Below are 27,673 nucleotides of genomic sequence, written 5' to 3' on the forward strand. Positions count from 1 at the left end.
AGTCGATACGCGGACAGAATCATCCTTTTTCTCACGCGAGGCAGAGAAGCCTGCAATATTGCAAATATTCATATGTTTTTGGAATTAATGCACAATAGCTTGAGCCCCCCCCCCCCCCCCCCCCCCCCAATGGCATTCTGATGAAGGTCACACATGTGGCGTTTTCTCATAAATAGCTTTGCTTCTGTCTTGCTGATTGCGTCTCTGTTTTTACAAAACAGTTCCGAACCAAGCGTTTCCCCAGCGAATTCAATTTGTGCTCGCCCAAAGGCAAATGCAATGCCCGCTGCCCGCTGATGGCATCTTATGCTATACAACTACATGCAGTCGCGATCAAAACAACACAATGTGTTGACTTTCCAAGCATTTCTACAACTCTAGAGTGATGGGAGCACATAAAATGGTCTGTGCGGGATTATCTGGACACTCGAACCTCAAAACTTTAAATTGTCATAACTGGATTTGTTCTCCCGGGATGCAAACGGACTATTCCGGACAAGACTTGCAGGTAGGAGCATATTTATTTTCTCAATTAAATCCTACACGTCACAAAGACCGGGACCAAACAAAAGAAAAGTGTGCCGTTCACACGAGAAGCTAACGAACAAAAAACAACTTAATGCAGGAAACCTAGAAGCTAAACACTTAACATGGACTATGGCGGTGTTTTTCAACCTTTTTGAGCCACGGCACATTTTTTGCGTTGAAAAAATTCGGAGGCACACCACCAGCAGAAATCATTAAAAAACGAAAAACCGTTGACAGTAAAAAGTCGTTTTCGCAATTGTTGGGTATGACTTTAAAGCATAACCAAGCATGCATCAATATAGCTCTTGTCTCAAAGTAGGTGTACTGTCACCACCTGTCACATCACGCCCTGACTTATTTTGAGTTTTTTGCTGTTTTTCATGTGCGTTGTGTTTTTAGTTCTTGTCTTGCTCTCCTATTTTGGTGGCTTTTTCTCTTTTTTTGGTATTTTCCTGTAGCAGTTTCATGTCTTCCTTTGAGCGATATTTCCTGCATCTACTTTGTTTTAGCAATCAAGAATATTTCAGTTGTTTTTAATCCTTCTTTGTGGGGACATTGTTGATTGTCATGTCATGTTCGGATGTACATTGTGGACGCCGTCTTTGCTCCACCGTAAGTCTTTGCTGTCGTCCAGCATTCTGTTTTTGTTTACTTTGTAGCCAGTTCAGTTTTAGTTTTGTTCTGTGTAGCCTTCTCTAAGCTTCAATGCCTTTTCTTAGGGACACTCACCTTTTGTTTATTCTTGGTTCAAGCATAAGACACATTTTTACCTGCACCCTGCCTCCCGCTGTTTCTGACATCTACAAAGCAATTAGCTACCGGCTGCCACCTACTGATTGATTTTTTTTTTGATTGATTGATTGAAACTTTATATTAGTAGGTTGCACAGTACAGTACATATTCTGTACAATTGACCACTAAATGGTAACACCCGAATAAGTTTTTTCAACTTGTTTAAGTCGGGGTCACACTTAAATTGATTCATGATACAGATATATACTTACTAGATGATCTCCCACGGCACACCAGACTGTATCTCACGGCACACTAGTGTGCCGCGGCACAGTGGTTGAAAAACACTGGACTATGGCATGGAACAAACAAGACTTACTGTGGCATGAAACGTGGACACAGCATGAATCGAACAACTAGCATAAACTTGGAATCGGACATGAAAACGAGCAGCATGGACTATGGTATGGCATGAAACAAGTAATGACGCCAGCACAACTAACTGGCAAAGACAGGCTTGAATAATCAGAATCAAAATCAGAATCAGAATCAGAATAGTTTTATTGCATTGTTTGAGAACGGATTCACAAACTAGGAATTTTTCTTGGTGCAATCGTGCAACATAAAACACATATAACACAGATTTGGTAATAACAAGAGCTGTAACTGAGCTATCAGATCTTGTTATAGTCTTAGAAGGAATTCAAAGGAGCTACTGTTAGGAGTTATTGTTCATGTGCCTGATGGCCGAGGGGAAAAAACTGTTAAGTCTGTCGTCTCCCAACATGCACGCAGCTCCTCCACAGCCTCGGCGGTGAAACACTTAATGGTCCTCATAACAGGTTTAGCCAGTTTCAGTCTCTGTCTGCATGAAAAGCTTTGCTTATTGTGGTGTAACAGTGATCCAAAGTGTTCTCCTCTCTGGTCGGGCATTTAATAAACTGCCTATACTTGGAATCGGACATGAAAACGAGCAGCATGGACTATGGTATGGCATGAAACAAGCAATGACGCCAGCACAACTGACTGGCAAAGACAGGCTTGAATAATCAGAATCAGAATCAGAATCAGAATCAGAATCAGAATCAGAATCAGAATCAGAATCAGAATCAGAATAGTTTTATTGCCATTGTTTGAGAACGGGTTCACAAACTAGGAATTTTTCTTGTGCAATCATGCAACATAAAACACATATAACACAGATTTGGTAATAACAAGAGCTGTAACTGAGCTATCAGATCTTGTTATAGTCTTAGAAGGAATTCAAAGGAGCTACTGTTTGGAGTTATTGTTCATGTCCCTGATGGCCGAGGGGAAAAAACTGTTCAGTATGTCGTCTCCCAACATGCACGCAGCTCCTCCACAGCCTCGGCGGTGAAAACACTTAATGGTCCTCATAACAAGTTTAGCCAGTTTCGGTCTCTGTCTGCATGAAAAGCTTTGCTTATTGTGGTGTAACAGTGATCCAAAGTGTTCTCCTCTCTGGTCGGGCATTTAATAAACTGCCTATACTTGGAATCGGACATGAAAACGAGCAGCATGGACTATGGTATCGCATGAAACAAGCATGACGCCAGCACAACTGACTGGCAAAGACAGGCTTGAATAATCAGAATCAGAATCAGAATCAGAATCAGAATCAGAATCAGAATAGTTTTATTGCCATTGTTTGAGAACGGGTTCACAAACTAGGAATTTTTTCTTGGTGCAATGGTGCAACATAAAACACATATAACACAGATTTGGTAATAACAAGAGCTGTAACTGAGCTATCAGATCTTGTTGTAGACTTAGAAGGAATTCAAAGGAGCTACTGTTAGGAGTTATTGTTCATGTCCCTGATGGCCGAGGGGAAAAAACTGATAAGTCTGTCGTCTCCCAACATGCACGCAGCTCCTCCACAGCCTCGGGCGGTGAAACACTTAATGGTCCTCATAACAAGTTTAGCCAGTTTCAGTCTCTGTCTGCATGAAAAGTTTGCTTATTGTGGTGTAACAGTGATCCAAAGTTTTCTCCTCTCTGGTCGGGCATTTAATAAATTGCCTATACTTGGAATCGGACATGAAAACGAGCAGCATGGACTATGGTATCGCATGAAACAAGCAATGACGCCAGCACAACTGACTGGCAAAGACAGGCTTGCATAATCAGAATCAGAATCAGAATCAGAATAGTTTTATTGCCATTGTTTGAGAGCGGGTTCACAAACTAGGAATTTTTTTTTGGTGCAATCGTGCAACATAAAACACATATAACACAGATTTGGTAATAACAAGAGCTGTAACTGCGCTATCAGATCTTGTTGTAGACTTAGAAGAAATTCAAAGGAGCTACTGTTAGGAGTTATTGTTCATAGCGCCTGATGGCCGAGGGGAAAAAACTGTTCAGTCTGTCGTCTCCCAACATGCACGCAGCTCCTCCACAGCCTCGGCGGTGAAACACTTAATGGTCCTCATAACAGGTTTTGCCAGTTTCAGTCTCAGTCTGTATGAAGGGATTAAGTGCACCATCACGTGATCTGATAGTCCAAGAGCAGCGCACGGGACTGCACGAAAAGCTTTGCTTATTGTGGTGTAACAGTGATCCAAAGTGTTCTCCTCTCTGGTCGGGCATTTAATAAACTGCCTATACTTGGGTAATTCCAGGCTCCCTTGTTAAAGTCACCAAGCACGATAACAAGAAAGTCCGAAAAGACCGTTCCACATGTAAGATCTGGCCTGCAAGCGTGCGCCGAGCGTCACGCACGTCCACGCCGGGTGGGATGTAAACAACCACCAGTACAATGGTCTCTTGATTAGAGCAGGTGCGTGTCCCGAACACCAGAGGCAGGTGAAACTAATAAGTCGCCATGGTAACTAAAACAAACAAGGGTGCACAAAACACAGGAACTTTTGTAGTCTAAAACTAACAGAACATAACAAAAACATGATCCGGACCACGGATCATGACAAAAATGGATTATGTTCAGACTTAAACTGGGCCATCACGTGGACATAAATGACGACATGGAAAAAATTGGTTCATGAATCTGCACAAAATGACACAAGAAGAAACATGAATTGGACTAAGAAACAAAACAAAAACAAAAAAAATGCAATGAATCGAACAAAATATATCCATTTTGGTGTATGTATACTTAAAAGTTAAAGTTAAAGTACCAATGATTGTCACACACACACACTAGGTGTGGCGAAATTATTCTCTGCATTTGACCCATCACCCTTGACAACGTTGACAAGAAGCATGTTGTTTCAACGTTGTATTTGTCTTGTAGAACATTAGTTGGGAAATGATCAAATTTCAATGGTCAAATCAACATTACAATCTGATATTGAATAAACGCCCTCAAAAAGCATGTTGTTTCAACGTTGTATTTGTGTTGTAGAACATTAGTTGGGAAATGACCAAAATTCAATGGTCAAATCAACGTTACAAACCTGATATTGAATAAACATCTTTTAAAGTATGTTGTTTCAACGTTGTATTTGTGTTGTTGAATATTGGTTGGGAAATTACCAAATGTCAATGGTCAAATCAACGTCACAACCTGACATTGACTAAACGTCGTCAAAAAGCGATGTTGAGTTTCAACGTTGTATTTGTGTTGTAGAATATTGGCTGGAAAATGACCAAAATGTAATGGTCAAATCAACGTCAGAACCAAACATTTATTAAACGTTGTCGAAAAGCATGTTGTTTCAACGTTATGTTCGTCTCGTAGAATATTAGTTGGGAAATGACCAAATGTCAACGGTCAAATCAACGTTACAACCTGATATTGAATAAATGTCGTCAACAAGCATGTTGTTTCAATGTTGTATTTGTGTTGTAGAATATTAGTTGGAAAATTACCAAATATCAATGGTCAAATCAACTTTACAATCTGACATTTGATAAACGTTGTCAAAAAGCATGTTGTTTCAACGTTGTATTTGTGTTGTACAATATTAGTTGGATAATGACCAAAATTCAATGGTCAAATCAACGTCAGAACCCAACATTGACTAAACGTTGTCGAAAAGCATGTTGTTTCAACATTATGTTTGTGTTGTAGAATATTGGTTAGAAATGACCAAATTTCAATGGTCAAACCAACGTTACAACCTGATATTGAATAAACGTTGTCGAAAAAGCATGTTGTTTCAACGTTGTGTTCGTCTCGTAAAATATTAGTTGGGAAATGACCAAATGTCAACGGTCAAATCAACATTACAACCTGATATTGAATAAACGTTGTAAAAAGCATGTTGTTTCAACATTGTATTTGTATTGTAGAATATTAGTTGGAAAATGACCAAAATTCAATGTTCAAATCAACGTCAGAACCTGACATTGATTAAACGTCGTCAAAAAGCATGTTGTTTCAACGTTGTATTTGTGTTGTAGAATATTAGTTGGAAAATGACCAAAATTCAATGGTCAAATCAACGTCAGAACCCAACATTGACTAAACGTTGTCGAAAAGCATGTTGTTTCAACATTATGTTTGTTTTGTAGAATATTGGTTGGAAAATGACCAAATTTCAATGGTCAAACCAACGTTACAACCTGATATTGAATAAACGTTGTCGAAAAGCATGTTGTTTCAACGTTGTGTTCGTCTCGTAGAATATTAGTTGGGAAATGACCAAATGTCAATGGTCAAACCAACGTTACAAACCTGATATTGAATAAACGTTGTCAAAAAGCATGTTGTTTCAACGTTGTATTTGTGTTGTAGAATATTGGTTCGAATGACCAAAATTCAATGGTCAAATCAACGTCAGAACCCAACATTGACTAAACGTTGTCGAAAAGCATGTTGTTTCAACATTATGTTTGTGTTGTAGAATATTAGTTAGAAAATGACCAAATTTCAATGGTCAAACCAACGTTACAACCTGATATTGAATAAACGTTGTCAAAAAGCATGTTGTTTCAACGTTGTATTTGTGTTGTAGAATATTGGTTAGAAAATGACCCAATATCAATGGTCAAATCAACTTTACAATCTGACATTTGATAAATGTTGTCAAAAAGCATGTTGTTTCAACGTTGTATTTGTGTTGTAGAATATTGGTTGGGAAATGACCAATATTCAATGGTCAAATCAACGTCAGAACCCAACATTGACTAAACGTTGTCGAAAAGCATGTTGTTTCAACGTTATGTTTGTGTTGTAGAATATTGGTTAGAAAATGACCAAATTTCAATGGTCAAATCAACGTTACAACCTGATATTGAATAAACGTCGTCAACAAGCATGTTGTTTCAACGTTGTATTTGTGTTGTACAACATTAGTTGGAAAATGACCAAAATTCAATGGTCAAATCAACGTCAGAACCCAACATTGACTAAACGTCGTCAAAAAGCGTGTTGTTTCAATGTTATGTTTGAGTTGCTCAACGTCAGGTTCTAATTCAACGAGTTCTCAACGTTGTTTCAATGTCTTGTGCCTGCTGGGATGTTGTGGATTTATCAACATTATATCAATATTTTGATAAATAGAGACCCTAGTATTTACTGTAGTAGACCACGCACCTGACTTCTGTACATAGCAGATGAGTCGGGACTACAATTACAACATTTAAGGTACAGTATCTTCTTTTTCGACTAGACAAAAAACATAACAACGTTCCTCTTGTCGTTGAAGGAACAGACTTGCAATGTATCGATTGTGCCAGGGAATGGTGTGGCTGTTTCACGCGTCAAGAAGAGCAGACCGGTAGGTTTCATAATAAAGAGCGGCGACAAGTCGTTAAAAGTCCCCCCATTAAAGCGTGTTTCATTGTCCTCCGTGGGGCCCAAACTCTTGTGAAAAGACATCTCGCGGGGCTGTGAATGAGTCATCTGTGCTCTGTGGCTTTGGCAAAGCTTGCCTCTTCTTTTCCTAATGGCTTTATTTGCCTCATTATTCCCGCTTAGCTTGGGTGTCGTTATTTGTGCTATAATAAAAGCTCATTATTTGACGCCGGTGTTAGGGAGCGGCGCAAGAGAACTATAGGGGAGGATTTAAAATAAAAAATAGACCACCTTGTTGTGTTTTTGTCAGCCCGGCTTTTGGTAGTGTTCAATCAGCTGAGTGGTGTAGTTCAGTGGTCCCCAACCACAGGGCCGCACAAGAAATTTAAAAAAAAAAAACATTTTTTTTTTTTTTTTTTTTTTTAGTAAATCAACATTAAAAACACATTATATAGATTATATATCAATATAGATCAATACAGTCTGCAGTAAGCACACAAGATTGTATTTCTTTATGGAAAAAAAAAAGAAGCTTTTTTTTAATTTTTTAAAAAAAAATTTTTTAGTTAATTTAACATTAAAAACACATTATATAGATTATACATCAATATAGATCAATGCAGTCTGCAGGGATACAGTCCATAAGCAGACAAGATTGTATTTCTTTATGAAAAAAAAAAAGAAGCTTTTTTTTAATTTTTTTAAAAAAAATTTTTAGTTAATTTAACATTAAAAACACATTATATAGATTATATATTAATATAGATCAATGCAGTCTGCAGGGATACAGTCCGTAAGCACACAAGATTGTATTTCTTTATGAAAAAAAAAAAAAAAAAAAAAAAGCTTTTTTTTTTTTTTTTTTTTTTTTTTTTTTTTAGTAAATCAACATTACAACACATTATATAGATTATACATCAATATAGATCAATGCAGTCTGCAGGGATACAGTCCATAAGCACACAAGATTGTATTTCTTTATGAACAAAAAAAAAAAAAGCTTTTTTTTATTTTTTTTATTTTATTTTTTAGTTAATTTAACATTAAAAACACATTATATAGTTTATACATCAATATAGATCAATGCTGTCTGCAGGGATACAGTCCATAAGCACACAAGATTGTATTTCTTTATGAAAAAAAAAACAACCTTTTTTTTTTTTTTATAATTTTTTTTTTTTTAGTTAATTTAACATTAAAAACACATTATATAGATTATATATCAATATAGATCAATGCAGTCTGCAGGGATACAGTCCGTAAGCACACAAGATTGTATTTCTTTATGAAAAAAAAAGCTTTTTTTTAAAAAAATTTTAAATTTTTTTTAGTAAATCAACATTAACAACACATTAGATAGATTATATATGAATATAGATCAATGCAGTCTGCAGGGATACAGTCCGTAAGCACACAAGATTGTATTTCTTTATGAAAAAAATAAAAATAAAATACCCCCCCGTTGTCGTTGCTAGTTGTGTTGAATGGATCTACATTTTACTGGAATGTTTTTTCTAATGTTTCGGTGGCTTGAATACAACATGAAAGAAGCAAAATAATGTATTGACCCACTTATAAGAAAATATTGGTCAGTCTTACAAACAGGACCACAAACAGGACAGATGTCCTCAGTACACAGCCTGTCATCCTTGAACTTAGTAGTGAGTAGGGATGGGTACTAAATCCGGTCCTTTTATGGCACCGCCCAAATCCTACCGGGCACTGGTTCATGTAAAATCCAACAATGCCATGTTATGATACACTTGGCGATCACTCCAGCAGCACTGAGAGCAGACTCGGCCGAACTACCGTTGGGGAATGTTGCAGTTTTCAATGCCAGCAAAGTAAATGAATCCAAAAAATGTTCCAACACAATAGGTATACCAGCAGGCACAACGTTGATTATACGTTTTAAAACTGACTTTGAAACAACGTCGCAACATAGTTGTATTGGTAAATTGAGACAACGTTGTTGTCTAACGTTGGATCCACGTTGTTGGTTGGGAAATGACCAAATTTCAATGGTCAAATCAACGTCAGAACCCAATATAGATTAAACATTGTCAAACAGCATGTTGTTTCAATGTTGAATTTGTGTTGTATTTGTGGGAAAATGACCAAAATGTAATGGTCAAATCAACGTTAAACCTGATATTGAATAAAGTTTTCACAAAGTATGTTGTTTCAACGTTGTTTTTGTGTTGTAGAACATTGGTTGGGAAATGACCAAATTTCAATGGTCAAATCAAATCAACGCCAGAACCCAACATTGATTAAACGTCGTCAAAAAGCATGTTGTTTCAACGTTGAATTTGTGTTGTATTATATTTGTTTGGAAATGACCAAAATTCAATGGTCAAATCAACATCAGAATCCAACATTGATTAAACGTCGTTGAAAAGCATGTTGTTTCAATGTTGTATTTGTGTTGTATTATATTTGTTGGAAAATGACCATTTGGGCGGTAGGCAAATGCAGCTGAGATGCAGCTCTAGCAACCCCGCAACCCAGAAGGGACAAGCGGTAGAAAATGGATGGATGGAGGGAAAATGACCAAAATTCAATGGTCAAATCAACGTCAGAACCTGACATTGATTAAACGTCGTCAAAAGGCATGTTGTTTCAACGTTGTATTTGTGTTGTAGAATTTTCGTTGGGAAATGACCAAAATTCAATGGTCAAATCATCATCGGAACCCAACATTGATTAAACGTCGTCAAAAAGCATGTTGTATCAACGTTGTATTTGTGTTGTATTATATTTGTTGGAAAATGACCATTCGGGCGGTAGGCAAATGCAGCTGAGATGCAGCTCTAGCAACCCCGCAAACAAGAAGGGACAAGCGGTCTAAAATGGATGGATGGATGGAAAATGACCAAAATTCAATGGTCAAATCAACGTCAGAACCCGACATTGATTAAACGTTGTCAAAAAGCATGTTGTTTCAACGTTGTATTTGTGTTGTATTATATTTGTTGGAAAATGACCATTCGGGCGGTAGGCAAATGCAGCTGAGATAGACTCCAGCACCCCCCGCAACACCGAAAGGGACAAGCACTAGAAAATGGATGGATGGATAGAAACTGACCAAAATTCAATGGTCAAATCAACGTCAGAACACAACATAGAATAAACGTTGTCAAAAAGCATGTTGTTTCAACGTTGTATTTGTGTTGGAAAATGACCAAAATTCAATGGTCAAATCAACGTCAGAACCCAACATTGATTAAACGTCGTCAAAAAGCATGTAGTTTCAACGTTGTATTTGTGTTGTATTATATTTGTTGGCAAATGACCAAATTTCAATGGTCAAATCAACGTCACGACCTGACATTGAATAAACGTCGTCAAAAAGCATGTTGTTTCAACGTTGTATTTGTATTGTAGAATTTTGGTTGGGAAATGACCAAATGTCAATGGTCAAATCAACGTCAAAACCCAACATTGATTAAACGTTGTCAAAAATCATGTTGTTTCAACGTTGTATTTGTGTTGGAAAATGACCAAAATTCAATGGTCAAATCAACGTCACGACCTGACATTGATTAAACGTCGTCAAAAAGCATGTTGTTTCAACGTTGTATTTGTGTTGTAGAATTTTGGTTGGAAAATGACCAAATGTCAACGGTCAAATCAAGGTCAGAACCCAACATTGATTAAATGTCGTCAAAAAGCATGTTGTTTCAACGTTGTATTTGTGTTGGAAAATGACCAAAATTCGATGGTCAAATCACCATCAGAACCCAACATTGATTAAACATTGTCAAAAAGCATGTTGTTTCAACATTGTATTTGTGTTGTATTATATTTGTTGGAAAATGACCAAAATTTGATGGTCAAATCAAAGTCTGATCCTAACATTGATTAAACGTTGTCAAAACTCATGTTGTTTCAACGTTGTATTTGTGTTGTAGAATTTTGGTTGGAAAATGACCAAATTTCAACGGTCAAATCAAGGTCAGAACCCAACATTGATTTAACGTTGTCAAAAAGCATGTTGTTTCAACGTTGTATTTGTGTTGGAAAATGACCAAAATTCGATGGTCAAATCAAGGTCAGAACCCAACATTGATTAAACGTCGTCAAAAAGCATGTTGTTTCAGCGTTGTATTTGTGTTGTATTATATTTGTTGGTAAATAACCAAAATTTGATGGTCAAATCAAAGTCTGATCCTGACATTGATTAAATATTGTCAAAAAGCATGTTGTTTCAACGTTGTATTTGTGTTGGAAAATGACCAAAATTCAATGGTCAAATCAACGTCACGACCTGACATTGATTAAACGTCGTCAAAAAGCATGTTGTTTCAACGTTGTATTTGTGTTGTAGAATTTTGGTTGGAAAATGACTAAATTTCAACGGTCAAATCAAGGTCAGAACCCAACATTGATTAAACGTCGTCAAAAAGCATGTTGTTTCAACGTTGTATTTGTGTTGGAAAATGACCAAAATTCGATGGTCAAATCAACATCAGAACCCAACATTGATTAAACATTGTCAAAAAGCATGTTGTTTCAACGTTGTATTTGTGTTGTATTATATTTGTTGGCAAATGACCAAATTTCAATGGTCAAATCAACGTCACGACCTGACATTGAATAAACGTTGTCAAAAAGTATGTTGTTTCAACGTTGTATTTGTGTTGTAGAATTTTGGTTGGGAAATGACCAAAATTCAATGGTCAAATCAACGTCAGAACCCAACATTGTTTAAACGTTGTCAAAAAGCATGTTGTTTTAACGTTGTATTTGTGTTGTAGAATTTTGGTTGGAAAATGACCAAATTTCAATGGTCAAATCAAGGTCAGAACCCAACATTGATTAAACGTCGTCAAAAAGCATGTTGTTTCAACGTTGTATTTGTGTTGGAAAATGACCAAAATTCGATGGTCAAATCAACGTCAGAAGCCAACATTGATTAAACGTCGTCAAAAAGCATGTTGTTTCAACGTTGTATTTGTGTTGTATTATATTTGTTGGAAAATGACCATTCGGGCGGTAGGCAAATGCAGCTGAGATAGACTCCAGCACCCCCCCGCAACACCGAAAGGGACAAGCAGTAGAAAATGGATGGATGGAAAATGACCAAAATTCAATGGTCAAATCAACGTCAGAACAAAACATAGAATAAACGTTGTCAAAAAGCATGTTGTTTCAACGTTGTATTTGTGTTGTAGAATATTAGTTGGGAAATGACCAAAATTCAATGGTCAAATCAACGTCAGAAGCCAACATTGATTAAACGTCGTCAAAAATCATGTTGTTTCAACGTTGTATTAGTGTTGTAGAATTTTGGTTGGCAAATGACCAAATTTCAATGGTCAAATCAACGTCACGACCTGACATTGAATAAACGTTGTCAAAAAGCATGTTGTTTCAACGTTGTATTTGTGTTGTAGAATTTTGGTTGGAAAATGACCAAATTTCAATGGTCAAATCCAGGTCAGAACCAAACATTGATTAAACGTCGTCAAAAAGCATGTTGTTTCAACGTTGTATTTGTGTTGGAAAATGACCAAAATTCGATGGTCAAATCAACGTCAGAACCCAACATTCATTAAACGTCATCAAAAAGCATGTTGTTTCAACGTTGTATTTGTGTTGTAGAATATTTGTTGGAAAATGACCAAAATTCAATGGTCAAATCAACGTCAGAACCCGACATTGATTAAACGTTGTCAAAAAGCATGTTGTTTTAACGTTGTATTTGTGTTGTAGAATTTTGGTTGGGAAATGTTCAAAATTCAATGGTCCAATCAACATCAGAACACAACATTGCATAAATGTTGTCAAACAGCATGTTGTTTCAACGTTGTATTTGTGTTGTATTATGTTTGTTGGGAAATTACCAAATTTCAATGGTCAATTCAACATCAGAATCTAACATGGATTAAACGTCGTCTAAAAGTATGTTCTTTCAACTTTGTATTTGTGTTGTATTACATTTGTTGGAAAATGACCAGAATTCAGTGGTCAATTCAAGGACAGAACCCGACATTGATTAAACGTCGTCAAAAAGTATGTTGTTTCAACGTTGTATTTGTGTTGTATTATATTTGTTGGAAAATGACCATTCGGGCGGTCACCAATACCCAGCAATATGTTTGGAATAGAAAAGGTGAGGCCTTTAATACCAGGAACACCACCTACCGTCAAGCATGGTGGTGGTAGTATTATGCTCTGGGCCTGTTTTGCTGCCAATGGAACTGGTGCTCTACAGAGAGTAAATGGGACAATGAAAAAGGAGGATTACCCCCAAATTCTTCAGGACAAGCTAAAATCATCAGCCCAGAGGTTGGGTCTTGGGCGCAGTTGGGTGTTCCAACAGGACAATGACCCCAAACACCCATCAAAAGTGGTAAAGGAATGGCTAAATCATGCAAGAATGAAGGTTTTAGAATGGCCTTCCCAAAGTCCTGACTTAAACGTGTGGACTCGTTTCTTGCCACAGTACGTTTTGTTTGTTTCATGTCCATAGTTCAGGCTAAGTGTTAGCATATGCTTCCTGCTTTAAGTCGTATGTCCCTTAGCCTCTCGTGCAATCGGCAGGCTTTCCTTTTGTTTTAGTTCCTGACTTTTGTCCTGTGGACAAGGATTTATTACTTAATAAATATGTTCCTACCTTCAAGTCCTGTCCGGAATAATCCGTTTGCATCCTGGGAGAACAATCCTCGCAGTAAGTTGCGAAAAAAAAACCCCGTTAGGGCAAGGACAAGCTAAAATCATCAGCCCGGAGGTTGGGTCTTGGGCGCAGTTGGGTGTTCCAACAGGACAATGACCCCAAACCCACCTCAAAAGTGGTAAAGGAATGGCTAAATCAGGCTAGTTTTAGAATGGCCTTCCCAAAGTCCTGACTTAAACGTGTGGACAATGCTGAAGAAACAAGTCCATGTCAGAAAAGCAACACATTTAGCTGAACTGCACCAATTTTGTCAAGAGGAGTGGTCAACAATTCCACCAGAAGCTTGTGGATGGTAACCAAAAGCGCCTTATTGCAGTGCAACTTGCCAAGGGACATGTAAGCAAATATTAACATTGCTGTAGAGTTGTAGAAATGATTGGAAAACTCAAGACAGCCATGACTATGATGTTCCTTACAAGTGTATGTCCACTTTTGACCACGACTGTATCATCCACTGGAAGTGTCTCAGCACCTTCGAGGGCAAATACTGCTAGAAAACAAAGCAAGCCAAAGTCGGGTCACACATATTGACTTTGTCTCCTCCAGACTAGACTACGGCAACTCACTTCTTGTGGGGATCCCCAGCAAGAACATCCAGAAGCTGCGATACATCCAGAATAGTGCTGCTAGGATCCTGATGAGAGTGCGGAAATATGACCATATCAATCTCAAATCCCTGCACTGGCTTCCTGTTCCACTCAGGATTGAATTCAAAGTCTCCCTACTAACCCACCAGTGCCTCCATGGAAATGCCCCCCCTCTACCTCAAAGAACTGCTCACCCCCAAATCCGCTCCGGACAGGCTAACCTCCTCCAAGCCTCCGAGGACAAAGCTACGAACAATGGGAGACCGGGCTTTCTGCTCCGCCGCACCCAGTCTGTGGAACGCTCTCCCTGACCCCCTGAGGGCACCACAGACTGTGGATGCTTTTATGTTTTAATGTCGGCAAGAAATCTGCGTTCAAAGAACTCCGGCTTATTAGTGATTCTCAGAGCCAAAAAAAAAGTCTGCGGGCTATAGAGCGTTTTCTATTCGGGCTCCAATACTATGGAATGCCCTCCCGGTAAAAGTTAGAGATGCTACCTCAGTAGAAGCATTTAAGTCTCATCTTCAAAACTCATTTGTATACTCTAGCCTTTAAATAGACTCCCTTTTTAGACCAGTTGATCTGCCTACTCTGGACCGCTAGCCTGTTCATCGGATGGGGACATCTCTACGCTGCTGACCCGTCTCCGCTCGGGATGGTTCCTGCTGGCCCCACCATGGACTGGACTTTCGCTGATGTGTTGGACTTTCACAATATTATGTCAGACCCACTCGACATCCATTGCTTTCAGTCTCCCCTAGAGGGGGGGTGGGGGGGGGGGGGTTACCCACATATGCGGTCCTCTCCAAGGTTTCTCATAGTCATTCACCGACGTCCCACTGGGGTGAGTTTTTCCTTGCCCGTATGTGGGCTCTGTACCGAGGATGTCGTTGTGGCTTGTACAGCCCTTTGAGACACTTGTGATTTAGGGCTATATAAATAAACATTGATTGATTGATTGAAAAAAGGCTTAAAAATCCTTCTTTTTAAAAAAGCCTTTTTTTTTTTAGATACATGCATACTAGTTTTAGCTATTTGGCTGTTCTATTTTTTTTTTTTTTTTAATTTTATTTCATTTTTTTTATTTTATTTTATTTTATTTTTTTTTTAATTTATTTTTTGTATTTATTTTTTTATTTTTTTATTATTATTTTTTTTTTTTAATACGCTGTAGCACTTTGAGGTTGTTTACTCAATGTAAAGTGCTTTTTACAAATAAAATATATTATTATTATTATTATCATTATTATTGGCTTCATGTGTCGAGCTAAAACAAAAAGTGACAAACTGCGGCCATAAAACGCCCACCAGGAGTCCTTTTCCCCGCCTCCTCGACCATATCTGCTCACAGGTGACAGCAAACGAAAGGTGTAATCTAAATCTGCAAAGGAATGATTAGCTTCTAATTTGGCACACGAGTGGGAGGTTGGACGTCATCGGCGACCACCCAGTGGAATGGTTCCGGGCAGGAGGAGGAGGAGGAAGAGGTGTGCGCTGGGAAATAAGATGTGTGGCAGAAGCCCAGCAGCAGAGCGGCCAACTTGGTAAAACACATTACTCCGAGGCTGCGCTAAATTGCAGCGAGACCCTGGGAAGCAGTTATCTGGTGGCCACGCGGGGCGCTGATGAATGTTGTAGCGCTCACGGGGCGCCAATTAGCTTCGCAGCTTTGCCACGACGTGCGACCTCAGGGCTGAGCGGGAGAAACTGACGGAATTTTGGGAGTGTGGCAGGAGGATTAATGGAATTTTTTATTTATTTTTTCCAAGGGACACATGACGATGGAGAGAGATCTAATGCGGCGCCGTGCTTCAGTAGTAAACCCTGGAAGCACTGGCGGGAGAGCGCCTATTCCTATTAAAACTACCTTTGGGAAGCTAGCTACTACATTGTCACAGTTATTTGTGCATTAAAATATCAAATAACATTCCAAGTAACACGAAAAGAAGCTTGAAAACCTGATGAAAATGTGTCAACATTGCTGCTATAAATAGTCTTTTATATCAGTGATTGGCAGTTACAAGCTATATGTTGCTAAGCTACGTAGCTTAACTACATTTTCCAGTAGCTTGCCCGTAGCTCAGCTACTTTTTTAGCGAGTAGTAAACACAGGAAGCACTGGCGGGAGAGCGTGTATTCTTATTAAAACTACCTTTGGGAAGCCAGCTACTACATTGTCACAGTTGTATAGCTATAAATAGTCTAAATATCAGTGATGGGCAGTAACAAGCTACATGTCGCTAAGCTACGTAGCTTAACTACATTTTTCAGTAGCTTGGCGGTAGTTTAGCTACTTTTTTAACGAGTAGTAAACACAGGAAACACTGGCGGGGGAGCGCCTATTCCTATTAAAACTACCTTTGGAAAGGTAGCTTCTACATTGTCACAGTTATTTGTGCAATAAAATAACAAATTAGCACGAAAGGCAGCCTGAAATCCTGATGAAAATGTGTCAACATTGCTGCCATAAATAGTCTAAATATCAGTGATAGGCAGTAACAAGCTACATGTCGCTAAGCTACTTAGCTTAACTACATTTTCAAGTAACTTGCCGGTAGCTTAGCTACTTTTTTAGCGAGTAGTAAACACTGGAAGCACTGGCGGGAGAGCGTGTATTCCTATTAAAACTACCTTTGGGAAGACAGCTACTACATTGTCACAGTTATTTGTGCAATAAAATAACAAATTAGCACAAAAAGCAGCTTGAAAACCTGATAAAAATGTGTCAACATTGCTGCCATAAATAGTCTTTAATATCAGTGATGGGCAGTAACAAGCTACATGTCGCTAAGCTACGTGGCTTAACTACATTTTCCAGTAGCTTGGCGGTAGCTTAGCTACTTTTTTTAACGAGTAGTAAACACTGGAAGCACTGGCGGGAGAGCGTGTATTCCTATTAAAACTACCTTTGGGAAGCTAGCTACTACATTCTCACAGTTATTTGTGCATTTAAATATAAAATTAGCACAAAAAGCAGCTTGAAAACCTGATAAAAATGTGTCAACATTGCTGCTATAAATAGTCTTTAATATCAGTGATGGGCAGTAACAGGCTACATGTCGCTTAACTACATTTTCCAGTAGCTATGTGGTAGTTTAGCTACTTTTTTAACGAGTAGTAAACACTGGAAGCACTGGCGGGATATTAAAACTACCTTTAGGATCCCAGCTACTACATTTTCACAGTTATTTGTGCATTAAAATATCAAACAACAAAGTAGCATGAAAAGCAGCTTGAAAACCTGATGAAAATGTGTCAACATTGCTGCTAAAAATAGTCTTTAATATCAGTGATGGGCAAGTAAACACTGGAAGCACTGGCGGGGGAGCGCCTATTCCTATTAAAACTACCTTTGGGAAGCCAGCTACTACATTGTCACAGTTATTTGTGCATTAAAATATCAAATAACATTCCAAGTAACACGAAAAGAGGCTTGAAAACCTGATGAAAATGTGTCAACATTGCTGCCATAAATAGTCTTTAATATCAGTGATTGGCAGTTACAAGCTATATGTCGCTAAGCTACGTAGCTTAACTACATTTTCCAGTAGCTTGCCCGTAGCTTAGCTACTTTTTTTAGCGAGTAGTAAACACTGGAAGCACTGGCGGGAGAGCGTGTATTCCTATTAAAACTACCTTTGGGAAGACAGCTACTACATTGTCACAGTTGTATAGCTATAAATAGTCTAAATATCAGTGATGGGCAGTAACAAGCTACATGTCGCTAAGCTACGGAACTTAACTACATTTTTGCAGTAGCTAGGCGGTAGCTTAGCTACTTTTTTAACGAGTAGTAAACACTGGAAGCACTGGCGGGATATTAAAACTACCTTTAGGATCCCAGCTACTACATTCTCACAGTTATTTGTGCATTAAAATATCAAACAACAAAGTAGCATGAAAAGCAGCTTGAAAACCTGATGAAAATGTGTCAACATTGCTGCTAAAAATAGTCTTTAATATCAGTGATGGGCAAGTAAACACTGGAAGCACTGGCGGGGGAGCGCCTATTCCTATTAAAACTACCTTTGGGAAGCCAGCTACTACATTGTCACAGTTATTTGTGCATTAAAATATCAAATAACATTCCAAGTAACACGAAAAGAGGCTTGAAAACTTGATGAAAATGTGTCAACATTGCTGCTATAAATAGTCTTTAATATCAGTGATTGGCAGTTACAAGCTACATGTCGCTAAGCTACGTAGCTTAACTACATTTTCCAGTAGCTTGCCGGTAGCTTAGCTACTTTTTTAGCGAGTAGTAAACACTGGAAGCACTGGCGGGAGAGCGCGTATTCCGATTAAAACTACCTTTGGGAAGCTAGCTACTACATTCTCACAGTTATTTGTGCAATAAAATAACAAATTAGCACGAAAAGCAGCCTGAAATCCTGATGAAAATGTGTCAACGTTGCTGCTATAAATAGTCTTTAATATCAGTGATGGGCAGTAACAAGCTACATGTCGCTAAGCTACGTAGCTTAACTACATTTTCAAGTAGCTTGGCTACTTTTTTAACGAGTAGTAAACACTGGAAGCACTGGCGGTAGAGCGCGTATTCCTATTAAAACTACCTTTGGGAAGACAGCTACTACATTGTCACAGTTGTATAGCTATAAATAGTCTCAATATCAGTGATGGGCAGTAAAAAGCTGCACGTCGCTAAGCTACGTAGCTTAACTACATTTTTGCAGTAGCTAGGCGGTAGCTTAGCAACTTTTTTAACGAGTAGTAAACACAGGAAGCACTGGCGGCAGAGTGTGTATTCCTATTAAAACTACCTTTGGGAAGTCAGCTACTACATTGTCACAGTTATTTGTGCAATAAAATATCAAATAACATTCAAAGTAACACGAAAAGCAGCTTGAAAACCTGATGAAAATGTGTCAACATTGCTGCTATAAATAGTCTAAATAATATACAATATTGCCAAAAGTATTTGGCCACCTGCCTTGACTCCCATATGAACTTGAAGTGTCATCCCATTCCTAACCCATAGGGTTCAATATGATGTGGCTCCACCTTTTGCGGCTATTACAGCTTCAACTCTTCTGGGAAGGCTGTCCACAAGGTTGCGGAGTGTGTTTATAGGAGTTTTCCACCATTCTTCCAAAAGCGCATTGGTGAGGTCACACACGCTGGAGAAGGCCTGGCTCTCAGTCTCCGTTCTAAATCATCCCAAAGGTGTTCTATCGGAGTTCAGGTCAGGACTCTGTGCAGGCCAGTCAAGTTCATCCACACCCGACTCTTTTATCCATGTCTTTCGGATAGGATTATGATAGGATTTGGGATAGGTCTTTATTGCCATTGCAACAAGTAGTGAAGTGAAGTGAATTATATTTATGAAGCGCTTTTCTCTAGTGACTCAAAGCTCTTTTACATAGTGAAACCCAATATCTAAGTTACATTTAATCCAGTGTGGGTGGCACTGGGAGCAGGTGGGTAAAGTGTCTTGCCCAAGGACACAACAGTAGTGACTAGGATGGCGGAAGTGGGGATCGAACCTGCAACCCTCAAGTTGCTGGCACGGCCACTCTACCAACCGAGCTATACCGCTCCAGTATACAAGTACAACGGAACTATATTTTCAGCGCAAACCCGTTCAAGATTAGACAAACAAACAGTGCGCAGGGTTACAGAACAGGAACGCTGATGGGTCGCCACTTGGGGCCCCGTAAAAGGTAGGAATAAGGTAAAACGCTGGGGAAGAAGATGAGTAAAAAAATACAATCTAGATTGGGCTCCTAAGGGGGCCTAGTCTAGAGTGGGAAAAAACCCCCATGCCATGCACACATAGAGTGGGGGGAAGTTGGGGCCCTGGAGGTCAACTGCTGCTATGAAGCGCTGCCAGCCGTCCATCACCCCGAAGGGGAATCAAGCGGTAATGAAGGCGTGGGAGCGCGGAATTGTCCAAAAAGTTTTGGTATCCTGGAGCATTCAAAGTTCCTTTCACTGGAACTGTTACGGATGGGTTTATGCAGCGTGCTGCGCGGTTTGTTCTCCCGGGATGCAAACGGACGACTCCGGACATGACTTGCAGGTAGGAACATAATTTGATCTTGAAAATCAACGAAGCATCAAAAAACAGACGAGGGGAAAATGTGCCGATCGCACCGGATGCTAGCTTAGCACTTAGCAAGGACTAGAGACAGGAATACCCACGTATCAGTAGCGTGAAGCAAACAAAGAAGCCAGGACGAGTGACCGGCAGAGGCAGGCTTAAATAGTGTCTCTGATTGGAAACAGGTGAGCGTCCCGAACACAAGAGGCAGGTGAAAATAATACGTAATGTGGGAAGCAGATCAGAATCATATCCATATTTAAGTGTTACTTCTTTCTAAACTCCTATAGTCATATAAAGAATAGCTAGTATTCTTCCTTCTTTTGAGTCTCATAGTAAGGTGTCGGCCGTCTAGATTGGAATGTGTCAGAGTAGAGATAACTCGGAGTAGTCTAAACAAAGGGAGTGGGGGCGAGGGACAGAGGGAAGATCACGGGACTTCCGGGGGTTTGAGGGGAGACCGAGCTAGACCGGGCGAGGGAACACTGGTGTGCTAGATTGGTCTCACGTTTGTCCTCTAAGCTTGGAGAATAAACCACAAAATACCAACTACTGCCTGTTGATTGAATGTAAACATCAGCTTATTGCCATAAAAAGAATCTGGGAGAGACTAGCAATTTGAATTCCCCATTGGAGGAATGCTGGTCAACGCAACAATTACCATGGTGACTAAACAAACTCAAGGGTGCACAACAACAGGAACTAAGGGAGTCCGAAAACTAACAGGAAACACAAAACCTGATCCGGACCACGGATCATGACAGGAACTAAGGAGCCAAGCCCAACTCCTGAAAAAAAAAAACCACACCATAATTCCTCCTCCACCAAAGTTGAAATACAAAGTGTTTCTCATCTTGCTAGCATGCACACACAATAATGTAAACGTAAGCAAACATAGTAGAAATGATCTAGATACGGCCCAAAATATAATCCGTTTTTTCCTTATCCGACTAACTAATTAACTCATTAACTAGCCCATAGTTTTGTGGAAATTGAGTAAGTAATTGTTGTATAATTCTGCTAACTGGTTAGCTAACGCAATAGCTAACTAACTAACTAGCCCATGTGCTACTCATACTCTTATAGTTTTGTAGAAAGGGCGGTATAGCTCGGTTGGTAGAGTGGCCGTGCCAGCAACTTGAGGGTTCCAGGTTCGATTCCCGCGTCCGCCGTCCTAGTCGCTGCCGTTGTGTCCTTGGGCAAGACACTTTACCCCACCTGATCCCAGTGCCACCCACACTGGTTTAAATGTAACTCACTATGTAAAGCGCTTTGAGTCACTAGAGAAAAAGCGCTATATAAATATAATTCACTTCACAAATTGGGAATATCGTTTTGGTGTAATTTTGCTAACTAGCTAGTTAACTAAATAGCTAACTAACTAGCCAATCTGCTACTCATACATTTCTCTTACAGTTTTGTATACAATGGGTATGTAGTTTTTTGCAATTATGCTAACTAACTAACTAATTAACTAACTAACGCATTTTTAGGTACATCTACTGTAATATGAAGTTATTGCTTAACTCATACTTGCCAACCCTCCCGTTTTTAGCGGGAGAATCCCGGTATTCAGCGCCTCTCCCGACAACCTGCCGGCAGAGATTTTCTCCCGACAAACTCCCGTTATTCAGCCGGAGCTGGAGGCCACGCCCCCTCCAGCTCAATGCGGACCTGAGACTGAGTGGGGACAGCCTGTTCTCACGTCCGCTTTCCCACAATATAAACAGCTTGCCTGCCCAATGACGTCATAGAACAGACTTCTCCATTGAACACGGTGGCCGAAATGATATACTCATCATGAACGGAGAAGTTAAACAGGACAATACTGCCATCTAATGGATGGCCACCGGAACACTGAAATTCAAGTTTTTTTTTTTTTTTTCTATGTAAATAAAATATATATATATATATATATATATATATATATATATATATATATATATATATATATATATATATATATATATATATATATATATATATATATATATATATATATAGCTAGAATTCACTGAAAGTCAAGTATTTCATACATATATATACATATACATATATATAAACATATATATATATATAAATATATATATATACATATATATATATATATATATATATATATATATATATATATATATATATGTATATATATATATATATATATATATATATATATATATATGTATATATATATATATATATATATATATATATATATATATATATATATATATATATATATATATATATATATATATATATATATATATATATGAAATACTCGAGTTGGTGAATTCTAGCTGTAAATAACCACGCCCCCAACCACGCCCCCCACCACCAACCACCCAACCCCACCCCCGACCAAGCCCCCACCCCCCACCCCCTACCCCCCACCTCCCGATATTGGAGGTCTCAAGGTTGGCAAGTATGGTTTAACTCAGCTAATGAATTCATGACCTTGCTTTTTTTTGTAGAAATGGTGAATTTTGGGTGGAATTGTGCTAACGAGCTAGCTAACTAGATAACTAACTAGCCCATGTGATACTCATAAGTTTTTCTTATAATTGTGTATACATTGGGTATGTACTTGTTTGTAATTCCGCTAACGAACGAACTAACTAACTAACTAACTAACCTGTCGGTCGTTTTTTCTTAATAAGGATTTGGCAGCAGCCAGCGTAAATTTTGTGAAAAACAAACACATGAGAAAATAAGGTAAGAATTTTGTGTTATAAAAACCTTGAATAATAGTGTGAAGTCAAAATAATCCATTCATTTAGATCCTCCTTCCTGCAGGTGATGATTCCAGCACTTTCGGATGATTAGAAAGTGATCTCCAAAACTAATGAGTGCCTGCATTAAGAGGTCTCACTCGGGTGTATTATTATAATCAGCGACAGCATTTCAACTGTGTCGGGGCTTTTTTTTTTTTTTTTTTTTGAGCTTATCAAACTTGACTTTGCCAGCAACTCAGCCTGAGTTGTTTTCCCGAAAACTGCAGAAAGAGGCTGTCGTGGCAGCCGGCTGCAAGAGTGCAGGCTCCATTTCCCTAATGTCATTAAAAAAGCAACAGTTAGGCCGTGCGATTGCATTTCAGTGGAATCAGAGCGTGAGAAAGTAGGCCGGGTCATTAGACGCCACTTTCTGTCACTTAAGCTAAAAGAAGGTAAACTACGATTCGTCTCTATTACCTCCAGGTTTCTTAGCAGAGACGTTTAGCGTTGCCGAGCGTGTGATTAAGATCCGACGTGTTCGATAGTTTCACCCTCTGTGCAATGTACGGTCAATAATCTCAAAGTCCTTCATAGTAATAATAAAAATAAATAGGAAAAACACTAGACCAGGGGTCAGCAACCTTTTTGAAAGCAAGAGCTACTTCTTGGGTAGTGATTAATGCGAAGGGCTACCAGTTTGATACACACTTAAATAAATTGCCAGAAATAGCCAATTTGCTCAATTTACCTTTAACTCTATGTTATTATTAATAATTAATGATATTTACACTTAAAAGAACGGTTTAAAAGAGGAGAAAACCCGAAAAAAATGACAATTAAATTTTGAAACATAGTTTATCTTCAATTTCGACTCTTTAAAATTCAAAATTCAACTGAAAAAAAAGAAGAGAAAAACTTTAAAAAAGAATTTATGGAACATCATTAGTAATTTTTCCTGGTTAAGATTAATTTTAGAATTTTGATGACATGTTTTAAATAGGTTAAAATCCAATCTACAATTTGTTAGAATATATAACAAATTGGACCAAGCTATATTTCTAACAAAGACTAATCATTATTTCTTCTAGATTTTCCAGAACAAAAATTTTAAAAGAAATTCAAAAGACTTTGAAATAAGATTTACATTTGATTCTACAGATTTTCTAGATTTGCCAGAATAATTTTTTTGAATTTTAATCACAATAAGTTTGAAGAAATATTTCACAAATATTCTTCGTCGAAAAAACAGAAGCTAAAATGAAGAATTAAATTAAAATGTATGTATTATTCTTTACAATAAAAAAAATAAATTTACTTGAACATTGATTTAAATTGTCAGGAAAGAAGAGGAAGGAATTTAAAAGGTAAAAAGGTATATGTGTTTAAAAATCCTAAAATCCTTTTTAAGGTTGTATTTTTTCTCAAAAATTGTCTTTCTGAAAGTTATAAGAAGCAAAGTAAAAAAAATAATGAATTTATTTAAACAAGTGAAGACCAAGTCTTTAAAATATTTTCTTGGATTTTCAAATTCTATTTGAGTTTTGTCTCTCTTAGAATTAAAAATGTCGGGTCTGCTTGCTAGTAAATGAATACAATTTAAAAAATAGAGGCAGCTCACTGGTAAGTGCTGCTATTTGAGCTATTTTTAGAACAGGCCGGCGGGCTACTCATCTGGTCCTTACGGGCGACCTGGTGCCCGCGGGCACCGCGTTGGTGACCCCTGCACTAGACTATGTACAAATAATAATAAAAAACCCAGACGGTTTCCTAATCAGCCCCAAAATGTAATCAATTGTTCCTCATCCTATTTCGAAATGTGCTCATAAACTTTCTGGATAAAATAATCCTCTTTTCAGTCATCCACAGTCTTTGTCTCTGTGGGTGGAGGCAAGCATACCTTATACCAGTGTATAAGGTGTATTTATAATATGTTGTGCAAAGGAAATTTCATAATTTTAGGAAGCTCATCTCGTATTTGACATTGTTTATAGCTGTGTTTGTCAAACACCGTGCCGCGGCACACTAGTGTGCCGTGAGATACAGTCTGGTGTGCCGTGGGAGATGATGTAATTTCACCTATTTGGGTTAAAAATATTTTTTTGCAAAGCAGTAATTATAGTCTGCAAATGATGTGTTGTTGTTGAGTGTCGGTGCTGTCTAGAGCTCGGCAGTGTAACCGTGTAATACTCTTTCATATCAGTAGGTGGCAGCCGGTAGCTAATTGCTTTGTAGATGTCGGGAACAGCGGAAGGCAGGGTGCAGGTAAAAAGGTGTCTAATGCTTCAACTAAAAATAAACAAAAGGTGAGTGCCCCTAAGAAAAGGCATTGAAGCTTAGGAAAGGCTATGCAGAACAAAACTAAAACTGAACTGGCTACAAAGCAAACAAAAACAGAATGCTGGACGACAGCAAAGACTTACTGTGGAGCAAAGACGGCGTCCACAATGTACACCCGAACATGACATGACGATCAGCAATGTCCCCACAAAGAAGGATTAAAAACAACTGAAATATTCTTGATTGCTAAAACAAAGTAGATGCAGGAAATATCGCTCAAAAGGAAGACATGAAACTGCTACAGGAAAATACCAAAAAAAGAGAAAAAGCCACCAAAATAGGAGCGCAAGACAAGAACTAAAACGCTACACACAGGAAAACAGCAAAAAACTCCAAATAAGTCAGGGTGTGATGTGACAGGTGGTGACAGTACACCTACTTTGAGACAAGAGCTATAGTGATGCATGCTTGGTCATGCTTTAAAGTCATATCCGACAATTGCGACAACGATTTACTGTCAACTGAGTTTCATTTTTTAATGATGTCTGCTGGTGGTGTGCCTCCACAAATGTGCCTTGGCTCAAAAAAGGTTGAAAAACACCCGTTTATAGGGTTTGGCGCAATAAGTGTTCAACGTCAGCCTAAACCCTTTCGGTCTGCAACATTTTCAATTCATGAATGTACAACTGTTAGTTTATGTAAAACTGCCTGTTTATTTTGTTGACCACTGACCGAAGAAATAATAATGCCTGGTTCACACCAACGGCGCTTGCCGCGCTTTCAAGCGGAGAGCAAAGCGCCGTCATTTTTGTCAATTTTTCCACGAATATCCCGATCTCTGAAGTAATGTTATGCTTTGATACACTCTGATACGCTCTGATACGCTCTGATACGCTCTGATACGAATTAGTTGCCGCTTTCTTACCGTTCCTCACGCTTTGATCCCTCTTCTATACGCTTTAAATCACGTTTTGATACGTTTTATTACGCTGTATTGAACTTTATTACGCTTTGATGCGATCCTGATGCTTTAAATCAGGCTCTGATACGATTATCAAGCTCTGTTGTGCATTGTTACAACAAAAAAAAGAAAAAAAATGTGAAAAACTCAGTGTACTGTTTTCCACCCATTTTTTATATTCATTTATTTTTTCAATTCCTCTTTTTTTTCCGTTATATTATGTTTTATATCTTCATTTCTTTTATTTTTGTCATCTTAATAAATATCTATCTTTCATACTAGTTGAAAATATTAAAAGGCATTTGTTTTATCCACCCATTTTTTATATTCATTTATTTTTTCAATTTCTCTTTTTTTTCCGTTATATTATGTTTTATATCTTCATTTCTTTTATTTTTGTCATCTTAATAAATATCTATCTTTCATGCTAGTTGAAAATATTAAAAGGCATTTGTTTTATCCACCCATTTTTTGTATTCATTTATTTTTTAAATTTCTCTTTTTTTTTCATTATGATTTATATCTTCATTTCTTTTATTTTTGTCATCTTAATAAATATCTATCTTTCATGCTAGTTGAAAATATTAAAAGGCATTTGTTTTATCCACCCATTTTTTATATTCATTTATTTTTCAATTTCTCTTTTTTTTTCCCGTTATATTATGTTTTATATCTTCATTTCTTTTATTTCTGTCATCTTAATAAATATCTATCTTTCATGCTAGTTGAAAATATTAAAAGGCATTTGTTTTATCCATCCATTTTTTATATTCATTTATTTTTTTCAATTTCTCTTTTTTTTCCGTTATATTATGTTTTATATCTTCATTTCTTTTATTTTTGTCATCTTGATAAATATCTATCTTTCATGCTAGTTGAAAATATTAAAAGGCATTTGTTTTATCCACCCATTTTTTATATTCATTTATTTTTTCAATTTCTCTTTTTTTTCCGTTATATTATGTTTTATATCTTCATTTATTGTATTTTTGTCATCTTAATAAATATCTATCTTTCATGCTAGTTGAAAATATTAAAAGGCATTTGTTTTATCCACCCATTTTTTGTATTCATTTATTTTTTCAATTTCTCTATTTTTTCCGTTATATTATGTTTTATATCTTCATTTCTTTTATTTTTGTCATCTTAATAAATATCTATCTTTCATGCTGGTTGAAAATATTAAAAGGCATTTGTTTTATCCACACATTTTTTATATTCATTTATTTTTTCAAGTTCTCTTTTTTTTCCGTTATATCATGTTTTATATCTTCATTTCTTTTATTTTTGTCATCTTAATAAATATCTATCTTTCATGCTAGTTGAAAATATTAAAAGGCATTTGGTTTATCCACCCATTTTTTATATTCATTTATTTTTACAATTTCTCTTTTTTTCCCGTTGTATTA

At 37.6% G+C, this 27,673-nt stretch overlaps 1 protein-coding gene across 3 annotated transcripts in view; it reads right to left on the reverse strand.

The window, feature by feature from the left end:
* Positions 1-27,673, reverse strand: part of LOC133657056 (cGMP-dependent protein kinase 1) — a 634,377-nt gene that overhangs the window by 125,683 nt on the left and 481,021 nt on the right. The window lies entirely within an intron of this gene.

The sequence above is a fragment of the Entelurus aequoreus genome, linkage group LG09 (assembly GCF_033978785.1).
Source record: "Entelurus aequoreus isolate RoL-2023_Sb linkage group LG09, RoL_Eaeq_v1.1, whole genome shotgun sequence".
Lineage (NCBI taxonomy): Eukaryota > Metazoa > Chordata > Actinopteri > Syngnathiformes > Syngnathidae > Entelurus > Entelurus aequoreus.